At 40.2% G+C, this 25,473-nt stretch overlaps 1 non-coding gene across 1 annotated transcript; it reads left to right on the forward strand.

Annotated features, from left to right (window-relative positions):
* The first annotated feature begins 18,428 nt into the window (after positions 1-18,428).
* On the forward strand, positions 18,429-18,536 carry LOC112774433 (small nucleolar RNA R71). The gene has a single exon (XR_003188925.1). It is a non-coding gene; the product is annotated as a small nucleolar RNA R71 (small nucleolar RNA).
* The last annotated feature ends 6,937 nt before the right edge of the window (positions 18,537-25,473 follow it).

A 25,473-nucleotide genomic window follows, 5' to 3' on the forward strand; every position in this document is an offset into this window, starting at 1 on the left:
TGAATGAGTTGGAGATTAGAAAGGAAGCTAGTAAAATGGAAGGAACACAAGAAATTGAGGAGATAACCAGCGAGAAGTGACGCGGCCACATGGCTCACGCGACCGCGCGAAAGAGGAGAAACCGCAGTGACGCGGCCGCATGACTCATGCCACCACGCGGAATGGAAAAGCACAAGCGACGCGGATGCGTGGACGACGCGAACGCGTGGCAGGGAAAAACGCGAATGACGCGTCCGCATGGATTACGCAATCGCGTGACATGCGCGATCTACATAATCTGCAAAATTCGCTGGGGGCGATTTTGGACCCTATTTTGACCCAGTTTTCGACCCAGAACAGCAGACTAGAGCCAGAGAACATGCAGAAACCAAGGATATCATTCATTCTACACAGTTTTAGTTTTAGATCTAGTTTTTTTTACTCCTGATGAGCGGATATTTTATACGCTTTTTGGGGTTAATTTCATATAGTTTTTAGTATATTTTAGTTAGTTTTTAGTTTATTTCCATTAGTTTTTAGGAAAAATTCATATTTCTAGACTTTTCTATGAGTTGTGTGTTTTTCTGTAATTTCAGGTATTTTTCTGGCTGAAATTGAAGGAGCTGAGCAAAAATCTGATTCAGGCTGAAAAAGGACTGCTGATGCTGTTGGATTCTGACCTTCCTACACTCAAAGTGGATTTTCTGGAGTTACAGAACTCGAAATGGCATGCTTCCAATTGCGTTGGAAATTAGACATCCAGGGCTTTCCAGCAATATATAATAGTCCATACTTTGCACAAGGATAAACGACGTAAACTGGCGTTCAACGCCAGTTCTCTGCCCAATTCTGGCGTCCAGCGCTAGAAAAGGATCAAAAGCTGGAGTTGAACGCCCAAACTGGCACAAAAACTGGCGTTCAACTCCACAAATGGCCTCTGCACGTGGATTGCTTAATTCTCAGCCCCAGCACACACCAAGTGGGCCCCAGAAGTGGGCCTCTGCATCATCCATCATAGTTTACTCATTTGTTGTAAACCTAGGCTACTAGTTTAGTATTTAAACAACTTTTAGAGACTTATTTTGTATCTCATGACATTTTAGATCAAAACTTTATATTCTCTGACGGCATGAGTCTCTAAACCCCATTGTTGGGGGTGAGGAGCTCTGCTGTGTCTCGATGAATTAATGCAAGTATTTCTGTTTTCCATTCAAACACGCTTGTTCCTCTCTAAGATGTTCATTCGCGCTTAACTGTGATGAAGGTGATGATCTATGACATTCATCACCTTCCTCAAACCATGAACGTGTGCCTGACAACCACCTCCGTTCTATATCCGATTGAATGAGTATCTCTTAGATTCCTTAATCAGAATCTCCGTGGTATAAGCTAGAACTGATGGCGGCATTCATGAGAATCCGGAAAGTCTAAACCTTGTCTGTGGTATTCCGAGTAGGATTCAAGGATTGAATGACTGTGACGAGCTTCAAACTCCTGAAGGCTGGGCGTTAGTGACAGACGCAAAAGGATAGTAAATCCTATTCCAACTGGATCGAGAACCAACCGGTGATTAGCCGTGCTGTGACAGAGCGCGTGAGCGTAGTTTTCACTGGAAGGAAGGAAGGTAGCCATTGACAACGGTGATCCACCAACACACAGCTTGCCATAGGAGGACGTGCGTGCGTGAACAAGAAGACAGAGGAAAGCAGAGATTCAAAAGACAAAGCATCTCCAAAACTCCAACATATTCTCCATTACTGCATAACAAGTAACCTTTGATCCATGCTCTATTGTTTATTTGCAATTCAACTGATAAACATAATTGACTTTCTGACTAAGATTTACAAGATAACCATAGATTGCTTCAAACCAACAATCTCCGTGGGATTCGACCCTTACTCACGTGAGGTATTACTTGGACGACCCAGTGCACTTGCTGGTCAGTGGTACGAGTTGTGAAAAGTGTGATTCAACTCCTCCTCTAGGTTTTTCTCTCTACACATTCATAGTTCTTAGAATTTTAATTTTCTCTTGTTTTTCTTTGTGCATTGGGATATTGAGAAGAGCTATTACCTCATCAAGACTTCGTCATTCTAGTTCGTTTTCTTTACTTGGCTTTACTCTTCCATGTTCTTTGCTTTGTTTAATTTTACCATTGGAATATCTTTTTGGATTATTTAATATAAGGATTATCTTTATTTTTAATTAATTATTTTAAGTTTTATTTACAATGTCTTTCTTTAATTCCTTTTCATATGCTATGAATTTTACATTCACAATGAGCGAGTAGTTCCCTAACTTGATGGGGAGTTGATTGAAGGGAACCCTTGAGTTAGAAAACTTAAAAGAAAGATTGTAATTGGGTTTATAGTTGGATTGCCTTCTAGTCACTAACACCAATCTCTTTTAATTAAGTGGATTGCAACTTGTGAACAGACGTAGCATTCCAACTTGTTTGACTTTCCCTTACCTAGTAAAGGATAACTAAACAGGACAACTTTTAATTGTCAATTAATCTTGAGAGTATTCCAACAATAATAGGGATTCCAACTAATCAACTCCCAATCAAGGCTTTTATTTACATTATTCAAATTCTCCAATTTAATTTCCTGCTTACTCAATTCAAATCTTTTTGAAAACCTCTGATTAATAAAATAGCACACTTTTCTGCAACTCGTTGGGAGACGACCTGGGATTCATACTCCCAGTATTTTAATTTTAAATTTCTGTGACACCTTTCTAAATTGATAAGTTAATTTTTGGCGAGTTAAGAACTATACTTACAACGTATCTATTTTAACAATTTTAATTCGCCAATTTCTGCCTGCATCAATTTTTGGCGCCGTTGCCGGGGAGTTGCAATAGAGTGCTAAAGTTATTAATTAGAATTTATTTATTTGCATTTTATTTTATTTTGCTACTATGAGCTGCATGTTTCCTTCGTCAAATGACACGTTCACTTCCTGATCCAAGCTTGCCAATATTCGATCCTGAAATTGAAAGGACTATTTCACGAATAAGGCGAGCTCAGCGTCGGTTAGTCCTCTCTGAGGGCGGATTTGAAACGCCATTTGAGGAAGAAACCAGCTCCCGTTCTACTGATTCGGTTGATTTACGTACAGGTAACATGGCGGCAGCCAGAAGAGTTACTATCCAGGAGGAAGGAGCCCCTGATTTTACAATGCAACCGTTTCAAGCGCATCACCTAGCAGTGGCTACAGATTTTGAAATAAAGACCGCACTGCTTAATTTGATGCCCAAGTTTCATGGCTTACCTGCTCAAGAGCCTATCAAGCACCTGAGAGATTTCCAAGTAGCCTATTCTACTGTCAGGCGTGATGGTGCAGATGAAACTTCAATTTTGCTGAAAGCTTTCCCGTTTTCTCTTGAGGAAAAAGCAAGAGAGTGGTACTACACTCAACCCCTAGCAAATGTATCCAACTGGGATACACTCAAAAAAAAATTTTTGGAAAAATTCTTCCTATCTGAAGTTACTGATAAACTGAGGAAAGACATTTCCACGATTGTTCAAGATGACAACGAAACTCTCTTTGAATTCTGGGAGCGCTTCAATAATTTTCTGGAAGCATGCCCCACCACAGGATTGACAAGATAGTGTTACTCAGCTATATCACACAGGGCATGAGGCCCCAAGATAAGACCACATTGGAAAGTGCTAGCAATGGGTCTATGAAGAAGTACAAGACCACTGATGAGGCATGGCAATTGATCAGCGACTTAGCTGAATCTACTAGGAACCACAGGTAGAAACAAGGCCGTTCAAAAGCCGTTGCAGAAGTATCCTCTAGCAGAGAGACTGCTGCTCTAGCTCAGAGCATCTGTGAAATGACCAACTTGCTGAAGCAGATGCAATTGAATCAACAACAAGTTCAGCAAGCTCAACCTTCTCCAGCATAGCATAGCCAACAGTTAGTCCCACAGAGAGTCTGCGGAATTTGTGCTGATTATAGCCATTATACTGATGAATGCCCGCAGCTCCAGCAAGAAGACAACATGGTGGCATCCACTCATAACTTCTATGACCGCACCAACTAAGGGTACAATCAAGGTGGAAATCATAACCATGGATGGCAGGATAATTCTAACCAGAATTGGAGGGACAACAGTAACAGAGGAGGCAGAGATAATCAGGGAAATCAGAGGTGGAATAATAACAACAACAGGTAGCAGAATCAACCTTACAGAGCACCTCACTTGAGGCAATCCCAAGGACCATAGAATACCCAACAGTAGACCTCTCAATTTACTCATCTTTCTTCATCTCCTAATGAAGAGTTACTACAATCTTTTGAGCGAAGACAACAGACCATGGAAAATAACATTATGAATAACATTAATGCCAGTCTGAATGGTCTGGCCTCTACTTTGCAAGCTCTTGTCTCACAGATTGGATCAATGCGAAATTCCAGTAACCAACCTTCGAGCTCCACTAGAATCCCCTCTCAACCATTACCCAATCCAAAGGGAGGCATTAATGCCATCACCCTAAGGTCCGGAACCACACTGCAGGAGAGGAATCAGGAGGAGCCAAGCTCACCAGAACACGCCTCAACTGAAGAGGTAGTAGAGATAGAAGATGTTGAAGAGGAAGAGGACATACAGGACATAGCTGAAAAAGAAGAAGCTCAACCACAGGAGGAAGCACCAAAAGGTGCAGACACTGCAAAAAACACCACTCCCATTCCATTTTCACAACTTGCAAGGAAACCCAGGAAGCAGCTGGAACCCGATTCCAAGATGGTAGAAATATTCAAAAAGGTTGAGGTAACTGTTCCTCTTTTTGATGTTATTCAACAGGTACCTAAATATGCAAAGTTTCTAAAAGATTTATGTATACATAAAGACAAAATTAATGAATTAAAAACTATTCCTTTAGGTAGTTCCATATCTGCTTTAATGGGAGGACTACCTGAAAAGTGTAGTGATCCAGGTCCTTGTATAGTTAGTTGTACTATTGGTGGTGTAGTAATTTATGACTGCATGTGTGATTTAGGAGCATGTGTTAGTATAATGCCTTTGTCTATATATGATATTTTGAGGCTCCCTCCCTTAAAAAGGTCGGCAGCTCGTTTTGTGTAGCAGATAAAAGCATTATTACAGTGGCTGGAGTTGTTGAAGATGTTTTAGTGAACATTAAAGGGCTTACACTCCCCATTGATTTTTATATCTTGGAGATGCCCCATAATGACTCGGATAAGCCATCAGCAATCCTACTTGGAAGACCATTCCTGAAGACATCAAAATTCAAATTGGATGCTTTTTCAGGAACATACTCTTTTGAAATAGATGGCCGAATAGTAATCTTCAATCTGAATGGAGTCATAAACAACCCTCCAAAAGATCATTCTATCTTCCAGTGTGATGTCATAGATGAAACTGTAGCTGAAGTTCACAAGGAAGAGTTAGAAGAGAGGCACACTGGACAAGGTCCAAGTGTGGGGACCCTCTTGACTGACAATGAGGGCACTTTGGCATTTCCACAAGCTCTAGACAATCCAGAATCTGCCCATGATTAGAAGTTGGAATTGAAACCCCTCCCTCCACATCTCAAATATGCTTATCTTGAAGACGAGCAGAAGTTTCCAGTTATCATTGTAAGGAAACTCACTTCTCAACAAGAAGAGCAGTTACTTGATGTGCTGAGAAGGCACAAGAAGGCAATTGGGTGGAGTTTGGCAGACATAGTAGGCATCAACCATCAAGTATGTGAGCACAGAATATTTTTAGAAGAGGGAGCAAGACCAGTCCGTCAACCCCAAAGAAGATTGAATCCCACTATCTTGGAAGTTGTCAAAAAGGAAGTGACCAGACTGTTGGAAGCAGGTATCATCTATCCCATTTCAGACAGTGAATGGGTTAGCCCAGTACAAGTGGTGCCCAAGAAGTCTGGAGTCACTACAGTGAAGAATGAGCATGGAGAGCTCATAGCAACTAGAGTTCAGAACGCTTGGAGAGTCTGCATTGATTACAGGCGTCTCAACCAAGCCACCCGTAAGGATCACTACCCACTTCCATTCATTGATCAAATACTGGATCGCCTGTCAGGTAAATCACATTATTACTTTTTAGATGGTTATACAGGTTATTTCTAGATTCATATAGCTCCTGAGGATCAAGAAAAGACCACTTTTACATGTCCTTTTGGGACTTATGCTTACAAGAGAATGCCCTTTGGCTTGTGCAATACACCAGCTACTTTCCAACGGTGCATGATAAGTCTTTTCTCTGATCTTATTGAAGACTGTATGGAGGTTTTTATGCACGATTTTAGCGTTTATGGTGATTCTTTTAGCCTTTGCTTAGATGGATTATCTAGAGTATTAGATAGATGTGTTAATACAAATCTTGTATTAAATTTTGAAAAATGTCACTTTATGGTAAAATAAGGGATTGTACTAGGACATGTGGTATCTAATAATGGCATTTCTATAGACCCAGCAAAGGTGAATGTTATTTCTAGTTTACCTTACCCCTCCTCTGTGAGGGAGGTCTGTTCGTTCCTTGGCCATGCAGGATTTTACAGGGGATTCATAAAGGACTTCAGTAAGGTAGCACTTCCCTTGTCCAGATTACTGCAAAAAGATATTGAGTTCGAGTTCAGTGAGGATTGCAAACAAGCGTTTGATAAGCTGAAGACCACACTAACTCAAGCTCCAATTGTGAGAGGACCAGACTGGAGCCAGCCGTTTGAAATCATGTGCGATGCTTCCAATCACGCCGTAGGAGCAGCGCTGGCTCAGCGTAAAGGTAAGGATCCTTTTGTTATCGCTTATGCGTCTAAGACTTTAGACGCTGCCCAGTCCAATTATACTACTACTGAGAAAGAGCTTCTTGCTATTGTTTTTGCTCTGGATAAATTTCGAGCTTATTTACTTGGTACTAGAGTAGTAGTATATTCGGACCATGCAGCTTTAAATTATCTATTAGCTAAAAAGGAGTCCAAACCAAGGCTTATACGTTGGATACTGCTATTACAAGAATTTGATTTAGAAATAAAGGATAGGAGTGTTAACCAGAATTTAGTGGCAGACCACTTGAGTTGCCTTGAGCACATTAAGGATGATTCTACTCCTATAGATGATAATTTTCCATTTGATAACCTGCAAGCAGTATCTAAGGTAGTCCCTTGGTATGCACCTGTAGCTAATTATCTAGTTAGCCGCACATTTCCTCCAAACTTTTCTAAGCATCAAAGAGACAAGCTGAAAAGCGAGTCTAAATATTATATATGGGATGACCCGTATTTATAGAGATGTGGCGCTGATTAGGTAATTAGACGGTGTGTGCCTCAATCAGAATTCTAGTCTATTTTAGAGGCCTGTCACTCATCTGAGAGTGGAGGACATTTTGGCCCTCAAAGAACAGCTAGAAAGATCTTAGACTGTGGATTCTGGTGGCCTACTCTTTTTAGAGATGCTGCTGAGTTTTGTAAATCTTGTCTCCCATGCCAAAATATTGGTCATATATCCAGGAGGGATGAAATGCCGCAACAAATTATGATTTTCTATGAAATTTTTTATGTTTGGGCATTGACTTCATGGGTCCATTTCCAAATTCTAATGGTTATTTTTATATATTGTTAGTAGTGGATTACCTTTCCAAATGGGTGGAAGCAATTCCTACCCACACTGATGATACTAACACTGTTGTTTCCTTTGTGAGAAACCATATTATTTGTCGCTTTGGATCACCACGGGCAATCGTGAGCGATCAAGGCACCCATTTTTGTAACAGGAGACTAACAGGATTAATGAAGAAGCATGGGATAATTCATAAGGTTGCGACAGCATACCATCCTCAGACCAATGGGCAAGCCGAGGTGTCAAACAGAGAGATAAAGTGTATCTTGCAGAAGATAGTCAAACCTCATAGAAAAGACTGGAGCACTAGGCTACAAGATGTACTCTAGGCATATAGAACAGCATACAAAACACCCATTGGGATGAGTCCTTTCTGTTTAGTTTATGGGAAAGCTTGCCATCTCCCAGTTGAAGTAGAGCACAGAGCCTTTTGGGCAGTCAAGGAGTGCAACATGGGAATTGAGAAAGCCGGAGCTGAAAGGAAGTTGCAACTGCAAGAACTGGAGAGCCTTCGCCTAGAAGCTTATGAGAACTCAAGACTATACAAGGAAAAGATGAAGGCTGTACATGATCAGCACATCAAGAAAAAAGAGTTCCAACCTGGGGATTTAGTCCTCCTTCACAAATCTCGACTGAGGCTCATGCCAGGTAAGTTGCGATCAAGATGGGAAGGTCCATACAGAGTAGAGAATGCCGAACCGTACGGAGTTTATCACCTAAGTCATCCTTCAAGTTCTGAACTTATCAAAGTTAATGGACAACGCCTGAAGCTATACCATGGCGAGAAGATGCAGAAAAATAAGGAGCTTGAGATCTTCCTCTTAGAAGATCCCCACATAGCAGAAGATTGAGCTAGTGGAGCGTCCAACTTACGGACGTTAAAGTAAAGTGCTAGGTGGGAGACAACCCACCATGGTATGATCGTTCTTTTCTTTATTTTTAGTTTTTCTATTCTATACTCTTCTCTTTATCAGTACATTTCGTGCATCTGCATTTACATATTCTTATTAATTAAAAAAAAAAGTGCCACGCGACGCGACCGCACCAGCGACGCGTCGGGGTCGCAAGGAGAGGGGAGAAAATAAAAACGAACAGAGAGTCACGTTGGAGCGTGGCTGGAGGCGTGCCAGTGGCACAAATCGTCGCACGCGACCATGTCGCCGACGCATCCGCGTCACATGGGAATAATGGCATCCCTCGCGACCGCGTGCCCTGATTTTTTACGTAAAAAGGGTGCACAACGAATTATTGTGCGCGAGTGGTGCTGCATTGGTGCTGAACGCACAAATTCTATCCACGCAGACGCATGGCTCACGCGTCTGCGTCGTTCCCTTCTGAAGCCCACTCACCTAATCGCATGCCCCACGCGATCGCGTCACCCCAAATTTGGCAAATATATCAATTCGAATAGAGAGTTGTGCAGGCGCGAAGCTGCACTCGCGCCAGAAGCACAACATGGGTCACGGGACCGCGTGACCGACGCGACCGCGTCACCTTACTTGAAATGCAATCGCGCGAACGCGTGCCCCACGCGGCCGCGTCGCTTGCGCCGCACAGCTCAAACTTAATTGCCAAAATATCCTATCTTCCTCTTCTCCAAATCCTAATTTCTCTTTCCCCTCCTTATTTCTTCCTTCTCCCTTCTTCCTTCTATCTCCCCTTTCTCTCTCTCTCTTTCACCTCCATTAACAAGGTTTTATTTTCTTCTTCCCTCTTTCCTTTTCTATCATTCTTCTTATTTTATATGTTATTTTCTTTTCTTTCCTTTTTCTTTTCATTATCCATATTTTCTCTCTTCTTCTTTCCTTTTTACATGGTGTTAGAATTTTATTCGCGTCATTATTCCTCATTATATGCTTGTGGATTGTTGCACTTGTTTGACAATTATATATTAATTTTTAAAGGATTGCTTGCATGTTCACTTTAATACTTTCTATACCTTATCTACCATGCATGCTATGTGTTTGTGAAAAAGCCCATATGGCATTATACACTTCTCTATGTTATTCTACTATTCAATGCTGCTTTTCATAAGCTCCCTTTACTATTGTATTAATTGAAAATAATTGTCAATACAAACGTGAGGGTTTGTTATGAGTGATGCTTGATCTATGCTACTCATGCCCTTTTTCCGGCATGCCAATAAACACCTTGCATTCACTTGTCATTATATGCACTAGCTATTTTCCATTGATGACTTTTCACATGTACACATGAGAATGTGTTAATGTCAGTTACCTCCTAATGTACATCCATCACCACCTTTTCCATTCTCTTCCTTGCTATATATCTCTTTGAATTTAATTTAATTTCTCTTCCCTTTTCAAGATGGCCACCAAGAAAGGAAAAGAGAAAGTTACTCCCAAACCACCAGCAAGCAGAGGAACTAAAAGAGCACTAGTGACAGAGCCTTCTTCAACTGCAGTCAAGCCCTCAACAAAAAGTGTTAAGAGGATCATAAAGGTTGATGAAAAGGAGAAAGCCTTCCAAGCAAAGGACACTGTGCGATTTCCCAATCGCTACTGTGAGCAGATGTTCCCCATCCTGGCTGAAAGGAGCTACAACAACGAACACCTTCTTATCCTCCCGCCCAATATTGCTACTTTTGTTGAGCCACAAATTGAACGAAGACAATGGGGTTTCCTATAGAGACAACCAAAAAGCTTTGTCCCCATTACAGTCTGTCTTTGTCCGTCAGAAGCAAGTCCCCATTACAGAAGAGGCCATTCAAAAAGCTTTAGGTCTTCCCCCTATTCCAGAAGGATTGGACGCCTTTAAAGAAGCTGCACTCAAGCGCCAGATGTTCCAATTTGACTGGGAAGCTGTTCTCAGAGTTATCGCACTACCTGGCAGCCGTTGGATCTACGGATACCATCGTACCTGCCCTAAGGGAATATCGGCTTCAGCACTTACCTTGGAGGCTCGCGTATGGGCACAGATCATGTCCCATTACGTCTTTTCTAGTACTCACGAGTCCTCCTTCACTGCGGACATGGCCATTCTACTATGGTGCATCCTTACAGACCAACCTCTAAATCTACCAAGACATATCTGGAATGCCATGGGACACGTACAAATTGCGGGCAACCTACCTTTTCCTGCTTTAGTCTCAGATCTTGTCTCAGCCACTGGAGTTTCCTGCAGAGCTGGAGACACCAAAGCCATGCTTCCACGGGATGATCAGTATGTCCCTAATGGGAAATACCTCAGACCTCCAGCAGCCACTACAAGCCTTCCTACTACACCGGTTGAAGATATTCCTTCTTCAACACCACAAGCACCTACAACAGACGAACTGCTCCAGCAGATAATCGAAAGGTTAGATCGGCAAGAACAGAAAGTGAAGTTAAGAGAGCGCCGTAACGAGCGCCGATTCAAACACCTCAAGGAGCTACTCAAGGGACACTTCAAGGACTCAGACACCCCGGACTCCACTTCCTTTACCAGCACAGGGAGCCATGATGGTCCCGACTGTGGAGATACTGCTACCAGCCCACCCCTGTTCCTAACAGATAACACCGCGGACGGTGCAAAGCCTTAAGTGTGGGGAGGTCGGTCAGTACCTGACTTCTGGAGGTAATTTCTCTTCCCTAGCACCAATAAATTAGGATATCTTAGTTAGATTTTCTTGCTCTTATAGAATAGGATAAATTGCATAGTAATAGGTTAGTTGCATATATGCTCTACTTGATTATAAAGACAATAAGTTTCTTCTAAGACTCTATCTTTGGAACAAAATTTCACTAATTTTTAAAATTTTTTTATGATAAATCTGCTTGAAGATGTATTTGGAACATGATTTTTGAGCTAAAAAACACACAACCTGTGAAGATTTGAGCCTTTATGCATGGTTACATTATTTAACCATAAATATTTTATTCTTGTGTGTTTACTTCTCTATGATTGTAATATATATTTTGTTTCATCCTATATGTCCAATATTTATTATATTTGTATGCTTGCATATGATTGAGGCCGTTATTTGTTTAAACTCACTTATCCAAATTAAGCCTACCCTTTTCAATTACCTTTGTTAACCACTTTGAGCCTTTAAATCCCGTTTGTTCTATATTTCACCACATTACTAGCCTTAAGCAGAAAAATAATTGTATATCCCAAATTGAATCTTTGGTTAGCTTAAGATAGAATTGTGTGTGCTAGTTAAGTATGGAAAATTGTGGGAACAAAAGTTATTAAGGGAATGTGTCATGATAATACAATGGGAATTTAGATACCTACTCATGTGAAACTATAAGAATTAAAAATCTATGTGCATTGATAAGCTATGTTTATTTTTATGTCTAAAAAAAATCAATAAATAAATAAGGGGACAAAATTACCCCAATGCTGAATTAAGAATTCAAAGATCAATGCACATATGATAAAATTAAAATAAAAAGTTGATACATGAGTATGGAATGTAAAAGGGAATTCTAGGTAGCTAGGTATGAATTCTAAGGTTACACTAAATATATATAGGTTGGGTTAAAGCTTGGGTTAATTAAAGATTCAATTTATAAGCTCACTTAACCATATATGTATCCCTACCCCTACCTTGGCCCCGTTACAACCTTGAAAAGACCTCATGATGTTTGCATTAGTATATTAACTGTTGTTGATTGGTTAGGAGAAGAACAAAAGTTAGAGAACATGATTAGAGAAGGATAGAGTGATTACCCTATACACTAGAGAGATTAGAGCCTACATACATTATCAGTGAGGGTTCAATGCTTGAATTTCCATGTTCCCTGCTTTCATGAGCTATCTTCTTACACTTTTATCTGTCTTACTATATAATGATAGAATTAGTGGAATTTGATTTGCAATTGTTTTGAAGAGCTTATTTACTTTTGATCAAGTGGGCAAGAATCATATAGTTGCATTCATGTATATAGGATTGCATTGCATTGCATGAGTTTCTACATGTTCATACTTATTTATTTTATCTCCTTTAATTAAGCATGAGGACATGCTAGTGTTTAAGTGTGGGGAGGTTGATAAACCACTATTTTATGGTTTATATTGTGTTTAATTGTGTGGTTTTATCATGATCCTTACCCACTTATTCATTAATTTAGCATGCATTTATATTTCCTTCTTGAAATTATTACATGATTGAAAACTGTTTCCTAGAGACTTTTAACTATGCATTTTAATTCTCCTTTATTCCATTCGATGCCGTGATCTGTGTGTTAAGCGTTTCAGGCTTTATAGGGCATGAATGAGTTGGAGATTAGAAAGGAAGCTAGTAAAATGGAAGGAACACAAGAAATTGAGGAGATAACCAGCGAGAAGTGACGCGGCCGCATGGCTCACGCGACCGCGTGAAAGAGGAGAAACCGCAGTGACGTGGCCGCATGACTCATACGACCGCGCAGAATGGAAAAGCACAAGTGGTAGCACGAATCACGAATCACACTTTTCACAACGCGTGCCACTGACCAGCAAGTGCACTGGGTCGTCCAAGTAATACCTTACGTGAGTAAGGGTCGAATCCCACGGAGATTGTTGGTATGAAGCAAGCTATGGTCACCTTGCAAATCTCAGTCAGGCGGATTTAAACATGATATTTTATTAGATTCAAATAAACAATAAAAGGGATAGAGATACTTATGTAAATCATTGGTGGGAATTTCAGATAAGCGAATGGAGATACTTTTCGTTCCTCTGAACCTCTGCTTTCCTGCTATCTTCATCCAATCAGTCTTACTCCTTTCCATGGCTGGCTTTATGTGATACATCACCACTGTCAATGGCTACTTTCGGTCATCTCACGGGAAAATGATCCAATGCCCTGTCACGGCACGGCTAATCGTCTGGAGGCATCACCCTTGTCAATGGCTTCATCTTATCCTTTCAGTGAATAATATGCTCACGCACCCTGTCACGGCACGGCTATTCATCTGTCGGTTCTCGATCATGCTGGAATAGGATTTACTATCCTTTTGCGTCTGTCACTAACGCCCTGCAATCGCGAGTTAGGAGCTCGTCACAGTCATTCAATCATTGAATCCTACTCGGAATACCACAGACAAGGTTTAGACCTTCCGGATTCTCTTGAATGCCGCCATCATTCTAGCTTACGCCACGAAGATTCTGGTTAGGAGATCTAAGAGATACTCATTCTAGCTTAATTCATGTAGAACAGAAGTGTTTGTCAGGCACGCGTTCATAAGGGAGAAGGATGATGAGCGTCACACATAATCATCACCTTCATCACGTTCTTGGGTGCGAATGGATATCTTAGAAGCGAAATAAGAAGAATTGAATAGAAAACAGTAGTACTTTGCATTAATCTTTGAGGAACAGCAGAGCTCCACACCTTAATCTATGGAGTGTAGAAACTCTACCGTTAAAAATACATAAGTGAAGGTCCAGGCATGGCCGAGATGGCCAGCCCCCTAAAACGTGATCAAAGGATCATAAGGTAATCCAAAGATGCCTAATACAATAGTAAGAGGTCCTATTTATAATAAACTAGTCACTAGGGTTTACATGAGTAAGTAATTGATGCATAAGTCCACTTCCTGGGCCCACTTGGTGTGTGTTTGGGCTGAGCCTGAGTGTAGCACATGCAGAGGCCATTTGTGGAGTTGAACGCCAGTTTCTGTGCCAGTTTGGGCGTTCAACTCTGGTTTTGGATCCTTTTCTGGCGCTGGACGCCAGATTTGGGCAGAAGGCTGGCGTTGAACGCCAGTTTACGTCATCAATTCTTGGCCAAAGTATGGACTATTATATATTTCTGGAAAGCCCTGGATGTCTACTTTCCAACGCAATTGGACGCGCGCCATTTCGAGTTCTGTAGCTCCAGAAAATCCACTTTGAGTGCAGGGAGGTCAGAATCCAACAGCATCAGCAGTCCTTTTTCAACCTCTGAATTTGATTTCTGCTCAAGTCCCTCAATTTCAGCCAGAAAATACCTGAAATTACAGAAAAACACACAAACTCATAGTAAAGTCCAGAAATGTGAATTTAACATAAAAACTAATGAAAACATCCCTAAAAGTAACTAGATTCTACTAAAAACATACTAAAAACAATGCCAAAAAGCGTATAAATTATCCGCTCATCACAACACCAAACTTAAATTGTTGCTTGTCCCCAAGCAACTGAAAATCAAATAGGATAAAAAGAAGAGAATATACTATAAATTCCAAACTATCAATGAAACATAGCTTCAATCAAATGAGCGGGACTTATAGCTTTTTGCCTTTTGAATAGTTTTGGCATCTCACTTTATCCATTGAGGTTTAGAATGATTGGCATCTATAGGAACTTCAGACTTCGAATAGTGTTATTGACTCTCCTAGTTCAGTATGATGATTCTTGAACACAGCTTCTTTATGAGTCTTGGCCGTGGCCCCAAGCACTTTGTTTTCCAGTATTACCACCGGATACATAAATGCCACAGACACATAATTGGGTGAACCTTTTCAGATTGTGACTCAGCTTTGCTAAAGTCCCCAATTAGAGGTGTCCAGGGTTCTTAAGCACACTCTTTGTTTTTGCTTTGGACCTTGACTTTAACCGCTCAGTCTCAAGTTTTCACTTGACACCTACATGCCACAAGCACATGGTTAGGGACAGCTTGGTTTAGCCGCTTAGACCGGGATTTTATTCCTTTAGGCCCTCCTATCCACTGATGCTCAAAGTCTTGGGATCCTTTTTAATTGCCCTTGCCTTTTGGTTTTAAGGGTTATTGGCTTTTTCTGCTTGCTTTTTCTTTTTCTTTCTATTTTTTTTCGCCTATTTTTTTTTCTATTTTTTTTTCTGCAAGCTTTGTTCTTTGCTGCTTTTTCTTGCTTCAAGAATCATTTTTATGATTTTTCAGATTATCAAATAACATGTCTCCTAGTCATCATTCTTTCAAGAGCCAACATATTTAACATTCTTAAACAACAACTTCAAAAGACATATGCACTGTTCAATCATACATTCAGAAAATAAGAAGCACTGTCACCACATCAATATAATTAAACTAAGTTCAAGGATAAATTCGAAACTCATGTACTTCTTGTTCTTTTAAATTAAAACAGTTTTTATTTAAGAGAGGTGATGGATTCATAGGACATTCATATCTTTAAGACATAGTTACTAACTACTAATGATCATGTAATGAAGACACAAACATATATAAGCACATAACATATAAAAACGAAAAACAGAGAAAGTAAGAACAAGGAATGAGTCCACCTTAGTGATGTCCTTGAGCTCTTCTATGTCTCTTCCTTGTCTTTGCTGCTCCTTCTTCATTGCTTTTAGATCTTCTCTGATTTCATGAAGGATGATGGAGTGCTCTTGATGTTCCACCCTTAGTTGCTTCCAATAATTGTGTGGAAGAAAATGTATCCCCTGAGGTATCTCAGGGATCTCTTGATTTGCAGTCAAATGTTCTACCACTGAGCTATAGACCCTTGATGGAAGCTTTTGTCTTCCCTTTCCTCTTTCTAGAGGCTTCTCTGGCCTTAGGTGCCATCAATGGTTATAGAAAAAACAAAAAAAGCTATGCTTTTACCACACCAAACTTAGAATGTTGCTCGCCCTCGAGCAAAAGAAGAAAGAATAGAAGAATAAGAAGAAGATATGGAGGAGATGGATGGGAGTGTGTATTCGGCCATATGGGTGGGATTGGGTGGGAGAGAGATGTTGCTGAATTTTGAAGGTAGTGGGTGTATGGATGTGAGTGGTAAATGGAAAACAGAAGGGATGATCATGAATGGAAAGGGAGATGATGAGGTAGGTGGGGATCCTGTGGGGTTCACAGATCCTGAGATGATCCTGTGGGGTCCACAGATCCTGAGGTGTCAAGGCATTTACATCCCTGCACCAATTTAGGCATGTAAAATGCCCTTGCACACAACTCTGGGCGTTCAGCGCCAGGTTGGTGCCTATTTTGGGCGTTCAACGCCCCTTTGCTGCCATTTCTGGCGTTGAACGCCAGAACCATGCTTGTTCTGGGCGTTCAGCGCCAGGATGCTCCCATTCTGGGCGTTCAGCGCCAGAACTATGCTCTGTTCTGGCGTTTGAACGCCAGACAGATGCTCCTCCAGGGTGTGATTTTTCTTCTGCTGTTTTTGATTCCGTTTTCAATTTTTCTATTTATTTTGTGACTCCACATGATCATGAACCTAAGAAAACATGAAAAATAAGAATTAGATAAACATTGGGTTGCCTCCCAACAAGCGCTTCTTTAATGTCAATAGCTTGACAGTGGGCTCTCATGGAGCCTCACAGATGTGCAGAGCTTTGTTGAAACTCTCCAACACCAAACTTAGAGTTTGACTGTGGGGGCTCTGGTTGACTCTGCTTTGAGAGAAGCTTTTCAAGCTTCCTCTCCATGGTTGCAGAGGGAGATCCTTGAGTTTTGAATACAAGGGAGTTCTTATTCCATTGAAGGAATATTTCACCTCTGTCAACATCAATCACAGCTCTTGCTGTGGCCAGGAAAGGTCTTCCTAGGATGATGGATTCATCCTCTTCCTTTCCAGTATCCAGGACTATGAAATCAGTAGGTATGTAAAGGCCCTCAACCTTTACTAATACATCTTCTACTTGTCCATAAGCCTGTCTTCTTGAGCTGTCTGCCATCTCTAGTGAGATTTTAGCAGCTTGCACCCCATAGATTCCCAGTTTCTCTATTACAGAGAGGGGCATGAGGTTTATACCTGAACCAAGGTCACACAGAGCCTTAAAGATCATGGTGCCTATGGTACAAGGTAATATGAACTTTCCAGGATCCTGTCTCTTCTGAGGCAATGTCAGTTGATCCAGATCACTTAGTTCATTGATGAACAAGGGAGGTTCAACTTCCCAAGCATCAATGCCAAACAATTTGGCATTCAGCTTCATGATTGCACCAAGAAACTTGGCAGTTTGCTCTTCAGTGACATCCTCATTCTCTTCAGAAGAGGAATACTCATCAGAGCTCATGAAGGGCATAAGGAGGTTCAATGGAATCTCTATGGTCTCTAGATGAGCCTCAGAGTCCTTTGATTCCCCAGAGGGAAGCTCCTTATTGATCACTGGACGTCCCAGGAGGTCTTCCTCCTTGGGATTCACGTCCTCTCCTTTCCTTACAGGTTCGGCCATGGCACTTATGTCAATGGCCTTGCACTCTCCTTTTGGGTTCTCTTCTGTATTGCTTGGGAGAGTACTAGGAGGGATTTCAGTGATCCTTTTACTCAGCTGGCCCACTTGTGCTTCCAGATTTCTAATGGAAGACCTTGTTTCATTCATGAAACTTACAGTGGCCTTAGATAGATCAGAGACTAGATTTGCTAAATTAGAAGCATTTTGTTCAGAGTTCTCTGTCTGTTGCTGAGTTGATGATGGAAAAGGTTTGCTATTGCTAAACCTGTTTCTTCCACCATTATTAAAGCCTTGTTGAGGCTTTTGATCCTTCCATGAGAAATTTGGATGATTTCTCCATGTTGAGTTATAGGTGTTTCCATAAGGTTCACCTAAGTAGTTTACCTATGCTATTGCAGGGTTCTCAGGATCATAGGCTTCTTCTTCAGAAGATGCCTCTTGAGTACTGTTGGATGCAGCTTGCATTCCATGCAGACTCTGAGAAATCATATTGACTTGCTGAGTCAATATTTTATTCTGAGCCAATATGGCATTCAGAGTATCAACCTCAAGAACTCCCTTCTTCATAGGCGTCCCATTGCTCACAGGATTCCTTTCAGAAGTGTACATGAACTGGTTATTAGCAACCATGTCAATGAGTTCTTGAGCTTCTGCAGGCGTTTTCTTTAGGTGAATGGATCCACCTGCAGAAGTGTCCAGTGACATCTTTGATAGCTCAGATAAACCATCATAGAATATATCCAGGATGGTCCATTCTGAAAGCATGTCAGAAGGACACTTTTTGGTCAACTGTTTGTATCTTTCCCAAGCTTCATAGAGAGATTCACCTTCTTTCTGTCTGAAGGTTTGAACATCAGCTCTAAGCTTGCTCAGCTTTTGAGGAGGAAAGTACTTGGCTAAGAAAGCCGTGACCAGCTTATCCCAAGAGTTCAGGCTGTCTTTGGGTTGAGAATCCAACCATAATCTAGCTCTGTCTCTTACAGCAAAAGGGAAAAGTATGAGCCTGTAGACTTCAGGATCTACTCCATTAGTCTTAACAGTATCACATATCTGCAAGAATTCAGTTAAGAACTGAAAAGGATCTTCAGATGGAAGTCCATGAAACTTGCAGTTCTACTGCATCAGAGAAACTAATTGAGGTTTCAGCTCAAAGTTGTTTGCTCCAATGGCAGGAATGGAGATGCTTCTTCCATGTAAATTGGAATTAGGTGCAGTAAAGTCACCAAGCATCCTCCTTTCATTATTATTATTTTCGCCTGCCATCTCCTCTGCCTGTTCGAAAATTTCTGAAAGGTTTTCTTTGGATTGTTGTATTTTAGCTTCTCTTTAATTTTCTCTTCAGAGTCCTTTCAGGTTCTGGATCTGCTTCCACAAGAATGTTCTTATCCTTGCTCCTGCTCATAATACAAGGAAGAATGGACAGAAAAATGATAATAATAATAATAGAGATCCTTTATACCACAGTATAGGGATCCCTTATGTGAGTAGAAGAAAAGAGGAAGAAATTCGAACACAGATAGAAGAGGGGGTTCGAATTTGGTGATGATGTGAGGAAGAGATGTTAGTTAATGAATGAATAAATAGAATAGGATGAGAGAGAAGGAGGGAATTTTCGAAAATCATTTTTGAAAAGGGGTTAGTGATTTTTGAAAATAGTTTTTGAAAAAGTATAGTATTTTTTTAAATTTTTTTTTTTTGAAATTAAAAATAAAAATAAGATTAATTAGTTAATAAAAAAGAAATTTTTGAAAAAGGGGAAGATATTTTCGAAAATTGAGAGGGAGAATTAGTTAGGTGGTTTTGAAAAAGTTAAGAAACAAACAAAAAGTTTGTTAGTTAGTTGAAACAAATTTTGAAAAGATAAGAAGTTAGGAGGTTAGAGAAAATATTTTGAAAAGATATTTTTGAAAAAGATAAGATAAGAAGATATTTTTGAAAAGATATGATAAAATTAGTTTTGAAAAAGATTTGATTTTTAAAATCACAATTAATGACTTGATTCATAAGAAATCACAAGATATGATTCTAGAACTTAAAGTTTGAATCTTTCTTAACAAGCAAGTAACAAACTTCAAATTTTTGAATCAAAACATTAATTGTTTATGTTATTTTCGAAAATTTGATGGAAAAATAAGAAAAAGATTTTTGAAAAATATTTTTGGAATTTTCGAAAATAACTAAGAATTTTGAAAAGGATTTGATTTTCAAATTGAAAATTTGATTTGACTCATTGGCAACAACTTGATTTTAAAATTTTTTTGAAAAAGTTAACTCAAATTTTCGAATTTGATGAGAGAAAAAGGGAAAAATATTTTTTTTTTGATTTTTGAATTTTTATGATGCAAGAGAAAAACATGAAAATTATGCAATGCATGAAATTTTTAGATCAAAACATGTGATGAATGCAAGAATGCTATGAATGTCAAGATGAACACCAAGAACACTTTGAATGTCATGATGAACATCAAGACACAATTTTGAAAAATCTTTAATGCAAAGAAAACATGCAAGACACCAAACTTAGAATTCTTTAATGCTTAGACACTAAGAATTCAAGAATGCATATGAAAAACATGATAAGACACAAAACAAAAAATCATCAAGATCAAACAAGAAGACTTACCAAGAACAACTTGAAGATCATGAAGAACACTATGAATGCATGATATTTTCGAAAAATGCAAGATGCATATGCAAGTGACACCAAACTTATAATGTGACTCAAGACTCAAACAAGAAACAGAAAATATTTTTTATTTTTATGATTTTCTAATTTTTTTGGATTTTTATTTATATTTTTCGAAAATTATATGAAAAAAGAAAAAATAAGGATTCCAAAATTTTTAATATGAATTCCAGGAATCTTATGCTCTAAAGCTCCAATCAAAGGGTCAGGCATGGCTTAATAGCCAGCCAAGCTTTAGTATGTAACTCAGACATGACACGCCTGACATTCCTTACATTCAACAGCCAATTGGCTAAGAAAGATAAAGAAGCTCTTCTCTTGGGTATAAGGATTGAGACATGGCTTTACAGCCAGCCAGGCTTCAACATGCTTCATGAAACGCTAGAATTCATTCTTAAAATTTTTGAAGAAAAATATATTTTTGAAAACATTTTTTTTTCGAAAACAGGTGAGAAGATTTTTTTGAAAAATTTTTGAAAATAAAACAAAAAGAAAATTACCTAATCTGAGCAACAAGATGAACCGTCAGTTGTCCATACACGAACAATCCCCGGCAACGGCGCCAAAAACTTGGTAGCACGAATCACGAATCACACTTTTCACAACGCGTGCCACTGACCAGCAAGTGCACTGGGTCGTCCAAGTAATACCTTACGTGAGTAAGGGTCGAATCCCACGGAGATTGTTGGTATGAAGCAAGCTATAGTCACCTTGCAAATCTCAGTCAGGCGGATTTAAACATGATATTTTATTAGATTCAAATAAACAATAAAAGGGATAGAGATACTTATGTAAATCATTGGTGGGAATTTCAGATAAGCGAATGGAGATACTTTTCGTTCCTCTGAACCTCTGCTTTCCTGCTATCTTCATCCAATCAGTCTTACTCCTTTCCATGGCTGGCTTTATGTGATACATCACCACTGTCAATGGCTACTTTCGGTCATCTCATGGGAAAATGATCCAATGCCCTGTCACGGCACGGCTAATCGTCTGGAGGCATCACCCTTGTCAATGGCTTCATCTTATCCTTTCAGTGAATAATATGCTCACGCACCCTATCACGGCACGGCTATTCATCTGTCGGTTCTCGATCATGCTGGAATAGGATTTACTATCCTTTTGCGTCTGTCACTAACGCCCTGCAATCGTGAGTTAGGAGCTCGTCACAGTCATTCAATCATTGAATCCTACTCAGAATACCACAGACAAGGTTTAGACCTTCCGGATTCCCTTGAATGCCGCCATCATTCTAGCTTACGCCACGAAGATTCTGGTTAGGAGATCTAAGAGATACTCATTCTAGCTTAATTCATGTAGAACAGAAGTGTTTGTCAGGCACGCGTTCATAAGGGAGAAGGATGATGAGCGTCACACATAATCATCACCTTCATCACGTTCTTGGGTGCGAATGGATATCTTAGAAGCGAAATAAGAAGAATTGAATAGAAAACAGTAGTACTTTGCATTAATCTTTGAGGAACAGCAGAGCTCCACACCTTAATCTATGGAGTGTAGAAACTCTACCGTTAAAAATACATAAGTGAAGGTCCAGGCATGGCCGAGATGGCCAGCCCCCTAAAACGTGATCAAAGGATCATAAGGTAATCCAAAGATGCCTAATACAATAGTAAGAGGTCCTATTTATAATAAACTAGTCACTAGGGTTTACATGAGTAAGTAATTGATGCATAAGTCCACTTCCTGGGCCCACTTGGTGTGTGTTTGGGCTGAGCCTGAGTGTAGCACGTGCAGAGGCCATTTGTGGAGTTGAACGCCAGTTTCTGTGCCAGTTTGGGCGTTCAACTCTGGTTTTGGATCCTTTTCTGGCGCTGGACGCCAGATTTGGGCAGAAGGCTGGCGTTGAACGCCAGTTTACGTCGTCAATTCTTGGCCAAAGTATGGAAAGCCCTGGATGTCTACTTTCCAACGCAATTGGAAGCGCGCCATTTCGAGTTCTGTAGCTCCAGAAAATCCACTTTGAGTGCAGGGAGGTCAGAATCCAACAGCATCAGCAGTCCTTTTTCAACCTCTGAATCTGATTTCTGCTCAAGTCCCTCAATTTCAGCCAGAAAATACCTGAAATTACAGAAAAACACACAAACTCATAGTAAAGTCCAGAAATGTGAATTTAACATAAAAACTAATGAAAACATCCCTAAAAGTAACTAGATTCTACTAAAAACATACTAAAAACAATGCCAAAAAGCGTATAAATTATCCGCTCATCAACAAGCGACGCGGAGGCGTGGACGACGCGAACGCGTGGCAGGGAAAAACGCGAATGACGCATCCACATGGATGACGCGATCGCGTGACATGCGCGATCTTCATAATCTGCAGAATTTGCTGGGGCAATTTTGGACCCTATTTTGACCTAGTTTTCGGCCCAGAACAGCAGACTAGAGCCAGAGAACATACAGAAACCAAGGATATCATTCATTCTACACAGTTTTAGTTTTAGATCTAGTTTTTTTTACTCCTCCTCTTGATTTTTCTCTCTACACATTCATAGTTCTTAGAAATTTAATTTTCTCTTATTTTTCTTTGTGCATTGGGATATTGAGAAGAGCTATTACCTCATCAAGACTTCATCATTCTAGTTCGTTTTCTTTACTTGGCTTTACTCTTCCATGTTCTTTGCTTTGTTTAATTTTACCATTGGAATATCTTTTTAGATCATTTAATATAAGGATTATCTTTATTTTTAATTAATTATTTTAATTTTTATTTATAATGTCTTTCTTTAATTCCTTTTCATATGCTATGAATTTTACATTCACAATGAGCGAGTAGTTCCCTAACTTGATGGGGAGTTGATTGAAGGGAACCCTTGAGTTGGAAAACTTAAAAGAAAGATTGTAATTGGGTTTATGGTTGGATTGCCTTCTAGTCACTAACACCAATCTCTTTTAATTAAGTGGATTGCAACTTGTGAACAGACGTAGCATTCCAACTTGTTTGACTTTCCCTTACCTAGTAAAGGATAACTAAACAGAACAACTTTTAATTGTCAATTAATCTTGAGAGTATTCCAACAATAATAGGGATTCCAACTAATCAACTCCCAATCAAGGCTTTTATTTACATTATTCAAATTCTCCCATTTAATTTCCTTCTTACTCAATTCAAACCTTTTTGAAAACGTCTGATTAATAAAATAGCACACTTTTCTGCAACTCGTTGGGAGACGACCTGTAGATTTCTGGCGAGTTAAGAACTATACTTACAACGTATATATTTTAACAATTTTAATTCGCCGATTTCTGCCTGCATCATTGACCGACTTCAGTTGCCAGAGTTGAAGAAGGCGGGGCAACGGAGACTTTGGCAGAAGGTAAAGGAGGAGGTTCGACATCATCATCATCAGGGTCATCAGGACAGTCTTACCATCCTTTACAACGTTATCCAAGCTAAAGAGAGTAAGCCCAAGCTCGGGCACAAGAACTCGAACTTGATCCTTCAAATTCTCATAAGCAGCATTTACACTGCCTACAAGATGACCCTGAAGCTCGGCATAGTCTGCTCGGGCAGACTCCAAATCCTCCCTAAGACCCATCATCTCCCTATAAGTTGTGACATAGCTCTCCTTATGCTTCATCGCCATCTCTTCAGAAAACTTAGCAGAAGCCGCCAAGGCAATAGCCCGAGTCTTCTCCCCCTCAAACTCTTTCTCCAACTTGGCCACTTTCACCTCGAGCACTTCCTTCAAACCCTTCATCCGGTCGAACTCCAACTTGGCTTCCTCCATAAAGGCCTTTGTTGCATGAATAGGAAGGTCCTGGGTAATCCGATATAAAGCTGCCCCCACATGTGCCATCTTGATGCTGCTCCGAGTAATAAAATCCAAATGACGAAGAAGAGAAATATCGTCAGTAAGAATAGTACCATAGGGACCAATTTGCTGATCAGCAAACTCGACAGCATCGAAATCGGGGGCATCCAGGTTGAAGGGCTCAGCTGTTTTCTGTCTTTTTGGAGGAGGAGCACCAGTAGGAGAAGAGGTAGCAACAGAAGTTTGGGGAGGATTGACCAAATGAACCCGAGGGGTAGGAATCATCCTCCTCGGTCCAGGAGAGCTTGGTACTGATGGCTTTGGCAGAACATGAGAGGATCCTTCCCTAGCCACCTTAGCCGAGATGTTCTGGGCAGCTGTATCCTTCCTCGCCTTTTTAAAGGCCCTCATGGAGTCATTATTTTTAACCATTTCTGAAAAATACAAACAAAACAAAGTTACAAAGCTAGAAGAAATAGAATACAAGAAACAAGTAAGCCAAAAGAAGTCGGCCACTACCCAGCTCGGCTCGGACAAGGGAAGGGTCTCCTAAAAATCTCTTTGTGTCAAGATGAGGAGGTTGTCCCCAAATCCCCTCCAACAAAGTCAGGAAAGCCTGCTCAACCTCATCAAGCATTTCCCACGTATATCTAGAAACTACAACTTTCTTTTGCCAACATAAGGGGAAGGCAGGTTCACCATTCGAATCTAAGAAAAATGGTCGAGCTCCCTCAACAGCTCGGACCTTGAAGAAGTAGTTCTTAAAATCCCTAAAAGACTCATCGTACATAGAAAACACTTTATGCTCTTGGGCAGACCTGAGAGAAACCCAAGAAGTTTTCTTTTTGGTAGTCCTAGGCTTGGTCAAAACGGAAAGATATAGAAAGAGAGTTTGAGAAGGTGTGACATCCAACTCTTGGCAAAGCAACTGAAAGATCTTGATGAAGCCCCAGGAGTTCGGATGGAGTTGAGATGGGGCCACATTACATGACCACAACAATTTGGTCTCAAAAGAAGTAAAAGAAAAAGTAATGTTCAGCTGGCTGAAAAAATAGTCGTAGGCATAGAAGAAGGAACGTTCCCCTTGGATCATAGATGGAAAACAAACCCTTTCATTGGAGTCTGGCGCTACCAATTCATAATCTTTCTCCTGGTCTCTACGACTACAGATACGGTGACATTTTCTAAGTTCCACAAGATACCCGAATTAACTACTGAGACACACATCAGAACAAGGGAGTCCAACCAATCGGACATACCCTCAGGAACCTTGGAAGATGTTTCAATAATATTTTTACGAGAAGACATGGCCAACTAGTCCTACAGCAAGAAAAAGAAAATGG

Source organism: Arachis hypogaea, chromosome 18, assembly GCF_003086295.3.
Source record: "Arachis hypogaea cultivar Tifrunner chromosome 18, arahy.Tifrunner.gnm2.J5K5, whole genome shotgun sequence".
Lineage (NCBI taxonomy): Eukaryota > Viridiplantae > Streptophyta > Magnoliopsida > Fabales > Fabaceae > Arachis > Arachis hypogaea.